The sequence below is a fragment of the Hyperolius riggenbachi genome, chromosome 12, assembly GCF_040937935.1.
Source record: "Hyperolius riggenbachi isolate aHypRig1 chromosome 12, aHypRig1.pri, whole genome shotgun sequence".
NCBI lineage: Eukaryota > Metazoa > Chordata > Amphibia > Anura > Hyperoliidae > Hyperolius > Hyperolius riggenbachi.
Window position 1 is genome coordinate 17,436,673 of NC_090657.1, and position 14,843 is coordinate 17,451,515.

Genomic DNA, 14,843 nt, shown 5'->3' on the forward strand with positions numbered 1-14,843 from the left:
ATACCTCTGTATACCAGCACTGATATCATATCACACATCTCTGCATGTTATATACATCAGCACTGACACCCTCTCCACCATACCTCTGTATACCAGCACTGATATCATATCACACATCTCTGCATGTTATATACATCAGCACTGACACCATCTCCACCATAGCCCTCTGTATACTAGCACTGATATCATATCACACATCTCTGCATGTTATATACATCAGCACTGACACCATCTCCACCATAGCCCTCTGTATACTAGCACTGATATCATATCACACATCTCTGCATGTTGTATAAATCAGCACTGACACCATCTCCACCATAGTCCTCTGTATACCAGCACTGATATCATGTCACACATCTCTGCATGTTATATACATCAGCACTGACACCATCTCCACCATACCTCTGTATACCAGCACTGATATCCTATCACACATCTCTGCATGTTATATACATCAGCACTGACACCATCTCCACCATAGTCCTCTGTATACCAGCACTGATATCATATCACACATCTCTGCATGTTATATACATCAGCACTGACACCATCTCCACCATACCTCTGTATGCCAGCACTGATATCATATCACACATCTCTGCATGTTATATACATCAGCACTGACACCATCTCCACCATACCTCTGTATACCAGCACTGATATCATATCACATATCTCTGCATATTGTATACATCAGCACTGACACCATCTCCACCATACCTCTGTATAATAGCACTGATGTCATGTCACACATCTCTGCATGTTATATACATCAGCACTGACACCATCTCCACCATACCTCTGTATACCAGCACTGATATCATATCACACATCTGTGCATGTTATATACATCAGCACTGACACCATCTCCACCATACCTCTGTATACCAGCACTGATATCATATCACACATCTCTGCATGTTATATACATCAGCACTGACACCATCTCCACCATACCTCTGTATACCAGCACTGATATCATATCACATATCTCTGCATATTGTATACATCAGCACTGACACCATCTCCACCATACCTCTGTATAATAGCACTGATGTCATGTCACACATCTCTGCATGTTATATACATCAGCACTGACACCCTCTCCACCATACCTCTGTATACCAGCACTGATCTCATATCACACATCTCTCTGCATGTTATATACATCAGCACTGACACCCATCTCCACCATAGCCCTCTGTATACCAGCACTGATATCATATCACACATCTCTGCATGTTGTATACATAAGCACTGACACCATCTCCACCATACCTCTGTATACCAGCACTGATATCATATCACACATCTCTGCATGTTATATACATCAGCACTGACACCATCTCCACCATAGTCCTCTGTATACCAGCACTGATATCATATCACACATCTCTGCATGTTATATACATCAGCACTGACACCATCTCCACCATACCTCTGTATGCCAGCACTGATATCATATCACACATCTCTGCATGTTATATACATCAGCACTGACACCATCTCCACCATACCTCTGTATACCAGCACTGATATCATATCACATATCTCTGCATATTGTATACATCAGCACTGACACCATCTCCACCATACCTCTGTATAATAGCACTGATGTCATGTCACACATCTCTGCATGTTATATACATCAGCACTGACACCATCTCCACCATACCTCTGTATACCAGCACTGATATCATATCACACATCTCTGCATGTTATATACATCAGCACTGACACCATCTCCACCATACCTCTGTATACCAGCACTGATATCATATCACACATCTCTGCATGTTATATACATCAGCACTGACACCATCTCCACCATACCTCTGTATACCAGCACTGATATCATATCACATATCTCTGCATATTGTATACATCAGCACTGACACCATCTCCACCATACCTCTGTATAATAGCACTGATGTCATGTCACACATCTCTGCATGTTATATACATCAGCACTGACACCCTCTCCACCATACCTCTGTATACCAGCACTGATCTCATATCACACATCTCTCTGCATGTTATATACATCAGCACTGACACCCATCTCCACCATAGCCCTCTGTATACCAGCACTGATATCATATCACACATCTCTGCATGTTGTATACATCAGCACTGACACCATCTCCACCATACCTCTGTATACCAGCACTGATATCATATCACACATCTCTGCATGTTATATACATCAGCACTGACACCCTCTCCACCATACCTCTGTATACCAGCACTGATATCATATCACACATCTCTGCATGTTACATACATCAGCACTGACACCATCTCCACCATACCTCTCTGTATACCAGCACTGATATCATATCACACATCTCTGCATGTTGTATACATCAGCACTGACACCCTCTCCACCATACCTCTGTATACCAGCACTGATATCATATCACACATCTCTGCATGTTGTATACACCAGCACTGACACCATTTCCACCATCCCTCTGTATACCAGCACTGATATCATATCACACATCTCTGCATGTTATATACATCAGCACTGACACCATCTCCACCATAGTCCTCTGTATACCAGCACTGATATCATATCACACATCTCTGCATGTTATATACATCAGCACTGACACCCTCTCCACCATACCTCTGTATACCAGCACTGATATCATATCACACATCTCTGCATGTTGTATACATCAGCACTGACACCATCTCCCCCATAGCCCTCTGTATACTAGCACTGATATCATATCACACATCTCTGCATGTTATATACATCAGCACTGACACCATCTCCCCCATAGCCCTCTGTATACCAGCACTGATATCATATCACACATCTCTGCATGTTATATACATCAGCACTGACACCATCTCAACCATAGCCCTCTGTATACTAGCACTGATATCATATCACACATCTCTGCATGTTATATACATCAGCACTGACACCCTCTCCACCATCCCTCTGTATACCAGCACTGATATCATATCACACATCTCTGCATGTTGTATACATCAGCACTGACACCATCTCCACCATACCTCTGTATACCAGCACTGATATCATATCACACATCTCTGCATGTTATATACATCAGCACTGACACCCTCTCCACCATCCCTCTGTATACCAGCACTGATATCATATCACACATCTCTGCATGTTATATACATCAGCACTGACACCCTCTCCACCATACCTCTGTATACCAGCACTGATATCATATCACACATCTCTGCATGTTATATACATCAGCACTGACACCCTCTCCACCATCCCTCTGTATACCAGCACTGATATCATATCACACATCTCTGCATGTTATATACATCAGCACTGACACCATCTCCACCATAGCCCTCTGTATACTAGCACTGATATTATATCACACATCTCTGCATGTTATATACATAAGCACTGACACCCTCTCCACCATCCCTCTGTATACCAGCACTGATATCATATCACACATCTCTGCATGTTGTATACATCAGCACTGACACCATCTCCACCATACCTCTGTATACCAGCACTGATATCATATCACACATCTCTGCATGTTATATACATCAGCACTGACACCCTCTCCACCATACCTCTGTATACCAGCACTGATATCATATCACACATCTCTGCATGTTGTATACATCAGCACTGACACCATCTCCCCCATAGCCCTCTGTATACTAGCACTGATATCATATCACACATCTCTGCATGTTATATACATCAGCACTGACACCATCTCCCCCATAGCCCTCTGTATACCAGCACTGATATCATATCACACATCTCTGCATGTTATATACATCAGCATTGACACCCTCTCCACCATAGCCCTCTGTATACCAGCACTGATATCATATCACACATCTCTGCATGTTGTATAAATCAGCACTGACACCATCTTCACCATAGCCCTCTGTATACCAGCACTGATATCATATCACACATCTCTGCATGTTATATACATCAGCACTGACACCATCTCCACCATACCTCTGTATACCAGCACTGATATCATATCACACATCTCTGCATATTGTATACATCAGCACTGACACTATCTCCACCATACCTCTGTATAATAGCACTGATATCATATCACACATCTCTGCATGTTATATACATCAGCACTGACACCATCTCCACCATACCTCTGTATACCAGCACTGATATCATATCACACATCTCTGCATATTGTATACATCAGCACTGACACCATCTCCACCATAGCCCTCTGTATACCAGCACTGATATCATATCACACATCTCTGCATGTTATATACATCAGCACTGACACCATCTCGACCATACCTCTGTATACCAGCACTGATATCATATCACACATCTCTGCATGTTATATACATCAGCACTGACACCATCTCCACCATAGCCCTCTGTATACCAGCACTGATATCATATCACACATCTCTGCATGTTGTATACATCAGCACTGACACCATCTCCACCATACCTCTGTATACCAACACTGATATCATATCACATATCTCTGCATATTGTATACATCAGCACTGACACCATCTCCACCACACCTCTGTATACCAGCACTGATGCCATATCACACATCTCTCTGCATGTTATATACATCAGCACTGATACCATCTCCACCATAGCCCTCTGTATACCAGCACTGATATCGCAATCACCACCCCTCTGTATACCAGCACTGATGTCATATCACACATCACTCTGCATGTTATATACATCAGCACTGATACCATCTCAACCATACTCTGTATACAGATCAAAATTACAATTGACGCGGCTCATTGCACCACAGATAATCAAATCTGCCAGTAAAAATCTTTGCGTGTATGGCCTCCTTAAAGGACACCCGAGGCGAAAAATAAACAAATGAAATAAGCAATTATATCTATCTTCCTTTTCCTAAAAATGACTTTTTAAGATATTCCACAGTTTTATTTTATGTTTAAATCTACTTTTTAAGTTTTAACAGTTTTATTGTTTTTGCTCAATGACACATTTATTAAAATATGCCAGAGCAAAAATTTATGAAATATTGACCCTTTTTATCTCTTTCCTGCTCTCAGAAGCCATTTTCTACTAGGAAAGTGTATTATCGTTGGAATTTATTATCAGTGCGGGTCACACTGTAGTTACTTCCTGTCTGAGTCAGGACTGAGTCAGCCACTTACATACCTGATATTTAAAGGGACCCTGACCTCTGAAAATAATCGCATGCGCAGTAGAGTCACGCAGGCCACCGTGATGACCCGAGGCGGCCGGCGTAATGACGACTAACGTCATCTTCCAGGAAGAGAGGGCCCGACACTCGGGCCCGGTGTCGCCAGGAGCCATTTGTGCGGAGAGATGGGAGAGGAGCCAGGACGCCGCCGTGAGACCTCCCGACCTACGGTGGGCTGCAGAAAGCCCCAGGTAAGTACCAATTTCGATTATTTTTTAAGCTCGGGTCCCTTTAACTCTTTCAGGCAGAGAAAGAAAAAAAGGAACACAGCATAGTTATTTGTGTGCTAGGCACTGTACATACCCATGTCTATCTCATCCTGTCACATGTCACCTCTGGTATCCTTTAAGGGATGCAGAGGTTGTGATTGCACCAGGACCCCTAGACATAAAGGGCCCACATGCTGCCTTCCTCTATCACTGTACTAGCTGTTTATTGGTGCTGTAGTAATGGTCTGTATATGCTGTGACTTGTAATAATCATTAACCATCAGCTTACACAGCAGCTGTCCTTGGAAAGCCAGTTTTGGTCATCTCTATCATGTGATTATTACACATATACTGCTGGGGGAAGGGAGAGGGAAGTGTACACTGCGGCCCCTGGCTCTATAGCTGGGCAACTATAGCACTACACTGCCACTAGCCTGGGACCCATGCTAGACTGAAGTTGGCCAAGGCTGCTGTTCACGGTTCAGGGCCAAAAAGGCAACAATCGAATGTGTGTATATGTGCCCCGAACATAGCAATCTCAATCAGAACACCAGGCCCTGCCATAATCACACATACAGGGTACAGCACATCCATGTTGCCACCCTTAAGGGACACGGCCAGCAGTGTAGGAGATGCAGAGGTTGTGACAGCACCAGGGCCCTTGGACCAGAGGGACCCACTAGGGGATAGTGATGAGCTCACGGTAGTTATTTACTTGAATTTGTGACTCAAATGAGGCTTAAGTGCCTCAGCTGTGTGCATGGGAGACGGGTGGTTAATTACCCAGAATTCTGTTGTCCTCTATGCGTCCTAAACGTCTTGCACGCATCCTATGGGGCGCGTTGCAAGACTCACTACCGCACTTCCTCCTTCCGGCTTGAAGGAGGAAGTGCGCGGCACTGAGACTTGCAACGCGCCCCATAGGCCATGTGCAACACGTTTGGGATGCATAGAAGACAACAAATTCTGGGTAATTAACCCCCGTCTCCCATGCACACAGCTGAGGCAATTAAGCCTCGTTTGAATCACGAATTAGAGTAAGTAACTACTCGTAACTAGGGATGTAGGCGAACCATTCGCCGGCAAACCCCTATGGGCCGCTTCTACTTCCAGGTCGCTATGACCCGGAGTAGTATGGCTGCGCTGGGCAGGCGGTGCGCATCTTTGATCGCGCGCCTGTTGCCAGCTACTCTCTTCGCATGAGCGTGACGTCACTCATGACGTCACGCACATGCACAGAAAGTGCCCGCAACAGGCGCGCGATCAAAGATGCGCACCGCCGGCCTAGCGCAGCCGTACTACTCCGGGTCATAGCGACCCGGAAGTAGTACAGGATGAGGTGTTCGCCGGCGAACGGTTCCCGAACCGTTCGCGACATCTCTACGAGTCGTAACTACTCGTGAGCCCATTCATTACTAGCGGCTCTCCCTCAACCACAGTTCAATGGTGCTATGCTGGTAATGATCACTTCTATATATACTTTGAATAGTGCATACCTCCCAACTTTTTGAGAGAAGAAAGAGGGACACTCAAGCCACGCCCCTGCCAAACCCTTGATCACGCCCCTGCCTTCTGATCACGCCCCCGTCACACCCCTAGTCACGCATACCATAAACATTTTTAAAAGAAAAATATGTTGTTTTAGAATTCAAACCACACTGGTCCTTTATATCCTGGTTAATTTTCCTTCATATTAACATTTTAAAATGAGTAATATCTCAATTTAAAGGATGGGAATAACGTTTAGAGTCAATCAAATACCTTTCTTTAGTAGAGAAATATATATATTTACATACATAAAAAAAACTTGGAGGAAAGATACGGAGCACGTATACCCCAGAGAATATAACACAGACTGGTTCAATCAATAAAATATCATAATTTTTATTAGAATATCAAAAAGTGAATAAAACAAGATTATTCTCCTAAAACACCGGCGGTGGTTGATCAGACCACCCCGCACTCACACGACGCACTCCAATCACCCAGCCAGCCACAGCTCTCCCCAACAAACATAATGAGTTTTAATGCTATATAGCAATTCCCCTGAGAATGTCACTCAAGCAACGGAGAGAAACACCTTCCTAATCCGCAAAGGAATTTGTGCATGTCCATAGGGCAACCGATGACTGCCCTCTTCACCAAGGCTCAGTTTAACACAGAGCCAGCAGATAGTGGTAACTTGTTAGATGCAGCTGCATGCAGTCATTAATCCAGGCGTTCATGAGCCAACATAGCAAGTAAAGCACTTAAGATATAGATGCAAGCACAGAGTGCATAAATGACAGGAAGCCGACGCTGTATGCAGATAAGCAAAGCCAAGCAGAAGCAGTTCATGCAAGCTAACAGTTTGTGCTATACAGTACCGAGTCCTCGGTGTCCAGCCTCCAAGTTTTGAGTCACTGTATCCACAGGATGTGTGCAAGATATATAGTCCCAGGCAAATCCCATGCGGTTGCAGAGTAATGGAGTCTGAGTGCCATGCAAGTGACACCCAGATTGTTGCAGGAGTTGTGGGGAGCTGAGCAGGTCCGCTGGTGCAGAGAGCGGGCGGGAGCGTCAGAGTAGCAGCCAGCCACTCGCCAATCATACCACATGTAGCCACGACATGTTTCACCGGACAAAGTCCTGAAAGAGGGACAAATGAGGGTGAAAGAAGAACAGAGGGACAGGGCTCCCAAAGAGGGACTGTCCCTCCAAAAGAGGGACAGAAGGGAGCTATGATAGTGGTTATCATTAACTAACTTTTTCCCTCCTCTGCTTACACCTCTCATACTGTAGATGTCCTTGGCAGGTTTTGCGGTGCCATATGAATTATGTATACAATGCTTGGAGGGGGGGGGGGGGGGGGGGCAAAGCTACTTAGCTACGCCACTGGATGTTAACAATAACATTTGTAAAGCGCTTTTCTCCCATAGGACTCAAAGCGCATAGCTGTGTCTCAGATTAATACAGGGTTGCAGGCTGGGTTGTGTTACAGAGGAGATAGTCAGATGTTCATGAATGCCAGACTGAAGAGGTAGGTTTTCAGTTTAGACTTAAATGCTTCCAGGGATGGAGATGTCCTGATTGGGTGTGGCAGGGAGTTCCAAAGTGTAGGGGCAGCATGACAAAAGGCTCTGTCTCCAAAGGTTTTGAGGTGGACTCTGGGGGTGACCAAGGTGTTACGTCCTTTTGATCTAAGATTGTGGGGGGTGTGATGCAGTTGCAATAAGTCCTTCCCAGGGCCCAGATTGTGCAAGGATTTGAATGTCAGTAAGCCAATCTTAAACAGAATTCTCCATTTTATCGGTAGCCAGTGGAGTGAGCACAGGGTTGGTGTTATGTGGCAATGGCGGGGTTGGCTCGTTAACAGCCTTGCGGCGGCATTCTGTGCTAATTGCAGGCGGCGTAAGTATTTCTTATGCAGGCCTGTGTAGAGGACGTTGCAGTAGTCTAACCTTGATGTGACGAAGGCATGAACTAGGGTTGGAAGATCCTCTGAAGGAATTAGGTGTTTAATCCTTAGGTGAAAGAAGGAATGTTTCACAACAGCTGAGATTTGATTCCTGAAGCTTAGTTTCCCATCAATCAGTACTCCAGGGCTGCGCACACAGTCTGAGTTGTTCAGGTCTGAGCTCCCTATCCTTAGCGGTGTTGGTTGAGACGGTGGCTGCTTTGCTGTTGAGCCCTGGCCCTCGATAACAAGAACCTCAGTTTTGTCACCATTAAGTTTTAGCCAATTATTATTCATCCACTCCTGAAGCTCAGCTAAGCATGCGTTTATTTGTGGAGTAGGGTCTGTGACGTCAGGTTTGAATGACAAATATAGCTGGGTGTCATCAGCATAGCAATGATATGTCAGGCCATGTTTTTGTATGATTTCTCCAAGTGGCAGCATGTATATGGTGAAAAGTAAAGGGGATAATATTGCGCCCTGAGGTACACCGTATTTTAGTGGTACAGGGTTGGAGAGGAAGGGCCCTAAGGCTACCCTTTGTGTTCTGCCAGCCAGGAAGGAGTTGAACCACCGGAGAACAATGCCATCTATGCCACAGTACTCTTGTAGCCTGTTGAGCAAGATTTCATGATCGACTGTGTCAAAAGCCGCTGAGAGGTCGAGCAAAATCAGGATGGAACATTGACCCTTGTCTCTTGCAATGAGCAGATCATTGCAAATCTGGGTGAGGGCTGTTTCACAGCTGTGATATTTCCTGAAGCCAGATTGAAGAGGGTCAAGGATGTTGTTTCTGGAGAGCCTGGCTTCAAGTTGGAGGTAGACAGCCTTTTCAATAACTTTTCCCAGAAAGGGGAGGTTTGAGACAGGTCTGTAGCTGTTTAGAGCATCTGAGTCTAATGGCCCATACTCACGGGCAACTTTTTTGCATGTCGCAAGCACACGGGAGCGTGCTTGCGACATGCTGGCGACAGCTAGTAGCCAGGTCCCTCCGCATACGCACGGCGGAGGGACCTGGCAACTGATGCGACGGAAGCTGTCGCCGTTGTCCCTCCCCCCGCCGGAAGCGCCGTTTATTTACTATCATGTTGCTGTCGCTAGTCCGCGTACTCACGCGGACTAGCGACAGTTGCGGCGGAGGTGCGGCGGCGACTGTCGCCATGCGATTGAAACTTTCAATCGCATGGCGACATGAGCGACGGGCGACAGTTCGGGGTGCGCGCGCGTGCAACGGCCCATACTCACGGGCGACCTGTCGCCGCAACACGCGCGCGCCGCGTGTTGAGGCGACAAAAGTCCCTCGTGAGTATGGGCCATTAGGATGGTTTCTTGAGTAGAGGCCTGGCGATTGCTTCTTTCAGAGTAGAGGGAAACCACCCTTCTTGTAAGGAGCCGTTGACTATTTTGTGGAATGCCAGTGTAAATAGTTCAGGGCATTTCAACAGGGCATTTAAAGCGGACCCAAACCAAACATGTTGTCATACACAGAGGACACGTTATATTGTCTCACACAAAGGACAAGTTATATTGTGACACGCAGGTCAGCATAGGTGTGCCATATTTCATGGGATGGCCTTTGTCTGTCACACACACCAAATGTGTCCCTGTAGCTGGCTTCAAAATAAGGGCCCTTTTCCCGTAGCTGCAATACACTTTGCCAATTGCTAGTGCACCGTGATTTACATGTTATTTGTGGTGCACTTTTTCCATAAGCGCGTTTTGATTTTCCCCAAGCGCAATCGTAGTGGCGTGCGATTATTGCTGCGATTGAGTTTTGCTCATGACGGATCATGTTGCAATCGCGTCAAGGGGAAAAAAAGCTTTTGCAAGCGCAAAGACATTTGCAATAACGCTTGCAAGTGGAGAAAGAGCCTAAGGGCCTCCTTTCTTCTAGGAAACGCAATCGCAATAGGATTGTTTCTTCCTAATTTCTGCTACTGCGATTGCGGTTCTAAACAAAGTATAAAAACTTCAATCAGCTGTGGCAGGACAAAGATTGCTTTTTGGGGAAAATCGCGCTGCAATTAGATTGCATTAATGGAAGCGGTTGCGGACATTTCCATTACTTTAAACTGCACCCTGAGTTGTGTGATCCGTTAGCGATCGGAGTTGGATAGCAAAACGCAGGCTAGTGGAAATAAAAGTGATTAAAGTGATTGAATCTGGCAGGAACCAATGGGAGAAATTAATAATTGTGTGGCCACCTTGCCAACACACTGCACATCGAGTACAATACATTCCATCAGGGAATCTATTGAAAATTGATCAACCTGCAGCATTGCGCTGTTTGATGTAGTGCAACTCTCTGGGCCAATTGATCAGACATTTTGTGGGACTTCCTTGCAGATCGATCGAGGCGGGATCGAGCAAAGCGGGATGGGAAGCGTTTCCCAGTCTCGTTCGCTGGTTCTCCTGAGTGCTGCCAGGCGAGTGTGTGTGATGTCACACACGCCATGTGCCATATGCGGTTACCACGCCGCGGCTGTGTCCAGCCTAGATGCAAGAGACGGGATCACAAGGTCGAATCACGAGAGATTTCATGCTAAAATCGATAATCAGCCTGCGGTGTATAGGCAGGCAACAGAACTCTCTCTGATCAGAATCAATCACTGTCTCTTGGTTGATATATGGGCACCTTATATAGAGGAACTTTAACCAAGGATTGAACTTCCTCCTAATCAGTAGTTAAAGCGGACCCAAACCAAACATTTTTTTTAATTCAAAATCTTTAGTTGCACCACTCTGACACATACAAAGATAAATAAACACTCCTTCAAGCCTATGAGCATTTCAGTGCATGCTTTCACCCTTCTCTTTGCATAACTAGGGTTATACAGGGGGCAGCCATTAGCAATTCCTCCTTTACCAGACACCTGCTACTTCACCATTTTGACGGTTTCTGTCCCGGCAATATGAAAGGAAGGGAGCGGTTCCGCCATTAAGGCTACTTGCACACCAAGACGTTGCGTTAGGTGCTACGTTAAGGGCGCATAACGTGCCCCTAATGCAACGCCTGGTGCTCTTCGAAGTGGACGTCAGAGTGAGCCGCGTTGTGCAGCTCACTCTGGCGTCTGTGATGCCGTGATGCGTACTCTTGGACGCATGCGGCATCACGTGGTCCCGCCGGCCAATTGCCGCACAGAGCGGCCGCACCAGGAAGTAAACACTGTACGTCACTGAGTGCAGTGAATATTATTTAGCCATGTGCCTGGCCGCTCTCCGCTCCTCCCCAACATGACTGAGCATGTGCAGACAGTCTAACGCGGCTTAAGCCGCTGTAACGCCATAGCATGCTGCACTTTCTGAAGAACGTGCAGCGTTACATGTAACGCAACGTGGGCAGTGTGAACAGCCCACTTGTGTTACATTGCTGTGCGTTGGGGGAGCGTTACAGGCTGCACTAACGTGCGCCTGTAACGTGCCTGTGTGTAAGCAGCCTAAGGCCCCGTTCACACTTGCGGTTTAGTAAAAACCGCACCGGATGTCCGGACCGCACCGTATCCGGACCGGACCTGATCCGTACGGTTCCTATCCGGATCCGGTCCGGATCCGGTCCGTTTGCATCCGGTTTCCGTGCGGTGTGAACACGGTTGCGGTCCGGATCCGGTTTCTTAAGGAGATAACATCCTTTTAATTACAAATGCCTCAATTGTAGGGCAGTGTCAAATGGGGATATGATAGATCTAAAAATGAAATGGTGATACCATGGACATAAAAGATATAATAAATGTCCTCGTCATGCACATGCCAACAAAATACATGTAAACGAAAATAGAAATGAGAATTGGCTCTTGGGTGCATGAAAAGGACAGAAACTTTATTCATATATCAAACAATGTCAACCAGCATGAAAAATGTATATATACAATACAAATATCCCATAAAAATTCAAAACACCCCCATAAAAATTACTCCTCACAAACCCCGTAACATCTCAGGGGCTGCAGTCCCCCGTAAATGATATGTACATATTTTGTAATAACCTGCACCATGGAGATTTGGTAATAGTGCCACTCATATAAATGAAACGGCCAGAGATTCAGCCCCGGCCTGTAATGAGCAATTCATAGCCAGCATTTACAAGCACAGCTCATGGATGATATTCCTGAAGCATGTAAAGGACACAAGGGAGCAAGTTGAGCAGCAGCATCCAGAAAAGCACACGTAAGCACAAGACCACACACTGAAGCTTGAAGCAGATGAACAGCATCTAAGCAAAGAAATGGCAAACAGTAAACATAGCCAATGATGTAGCCTAGTGATAGGCAGTAATCCCTGTAGACAGACAGTCCTCCAGTTGCAACCTATACATAGGTGAAGCAAAGCTGAGAAATCTCACAGGTGAAAGCAAGGCATGTGTGGCAGATGCAGTTAACAGTCCCCCAATCGCAGGGCATGTGCAGCCAGGCAAGCGTGTGTGTGCTTAGAATGGTGTCCACCTCATAGTTACCATACTTCAGAAGCAAAGTTCATGTGGCAATCCAGGTACATGTTGAGCTTCCCTTGTGCTGACAATCGGCTGGCTTGAGTGGCCTGTATATGCAAAGTCCATGGGACCAAGGAGGTGCAGGCTGGAGGGGATGTGGGAGTAAAAAGAACGCTGTCAGGAGAAGCCTGACATGTTTCGCCGCATCTAGCGGCCTTTTCAAAGGCAGACAGCGTGGAATCTACATGGACGCCATAATGGCGTCCATAAATGCTGAATGCGGCTGCGCGGCCCGCCCCCCGACCCACCCCCAGTCACAGACATCATCCTCACACGCCCACCAAACTTGTGGGCGTGTATATGGCCAGCAGATGGAGCGCAGTGCGTTCCAACACATGCGTCTCACACAGCGGCGCCCGACGGCGCCGGGTGGATGACGTCACAAGAGGCCGCCAGATGGAAGGATGGAGGGACAGGACAGTGAGCCGAGGCGGACAGCGCAGCAGCACACAGAGCACCTTCTATATAAATAAACAGCAATGTGTGAATATTAAATTGAAACTAGTAGTGAGAAACAAAAAACAAAATTAATAATACTATCACAAAATTTCTGAAAAAATATTAATAACGTCATGGACCTGGACATATAGATGTACTTAAATGTACCATAGTCCATAACATATACGAGTATCAATTAATGAGAGGGAGATGGAGAGAGACCCATCCCCGCAACAGTAGTAAAGCGGTACTAACATGGGTGTATACATATCACTCATGTGTATATATAAATGGCCTCCTACAATAATTTGCTACATATAGGACGAGAGAAGCATTCAGCAGGGGGGGATAGGGGGCCTGAAAATGTATATATAGGACCTCCTAGGAGTTACTAAACATGCAACCAGAAAAGGGGGGCCAAGATAGAACCAAGGGGGGGAAAAAATTTTTTGCAGAGCAAAAGACCCAACAAAAAGCTCCAGGAACCCTGGCCAGAATTCCCCAGAAAAACTAATTGGGTAAAAAAACCCGATAGTTAATACTATCATTTAAACCCTTAGGTTCAGTTGCTTTAAGATCGAAAATCCAACGGGACTCAAGCTGTAAGAGGGCTTTGTCAATGTCGCCACCTCTAGGGTGAACATGGACCCTATCTAGGCCTATAAATCTAATAAAACTGGGATCCCCTCTATGTTCAAAATGGACGTGTCTAGAAATGGGGGATTTGAAGTTGCAATTTGCAACATCCCCCACATGATCTTTAATCCTTTCCTTAAAGGCCCTAGATGTTTTGCCGACGTAAAAACTTCCACATCTGCAATACATGAGGTAGATCACGCCCACAGTGTTACAGTTGACAAAATGTTTTAATTTCCACTGTCGCCCATTGGGCAATGTTATAATCTTCCCTATTTGTAGATAGCGACAATAGACGCACCCCCCACAGCTATAAGTACCCGTGACTGTACAGTGCTTCCGGGGGCCGCTTTTGCCCCAGAAGTGACTTGATGTAACATAATTTCGCAGGGTTTTGCTTCGTCTAAAGGTCA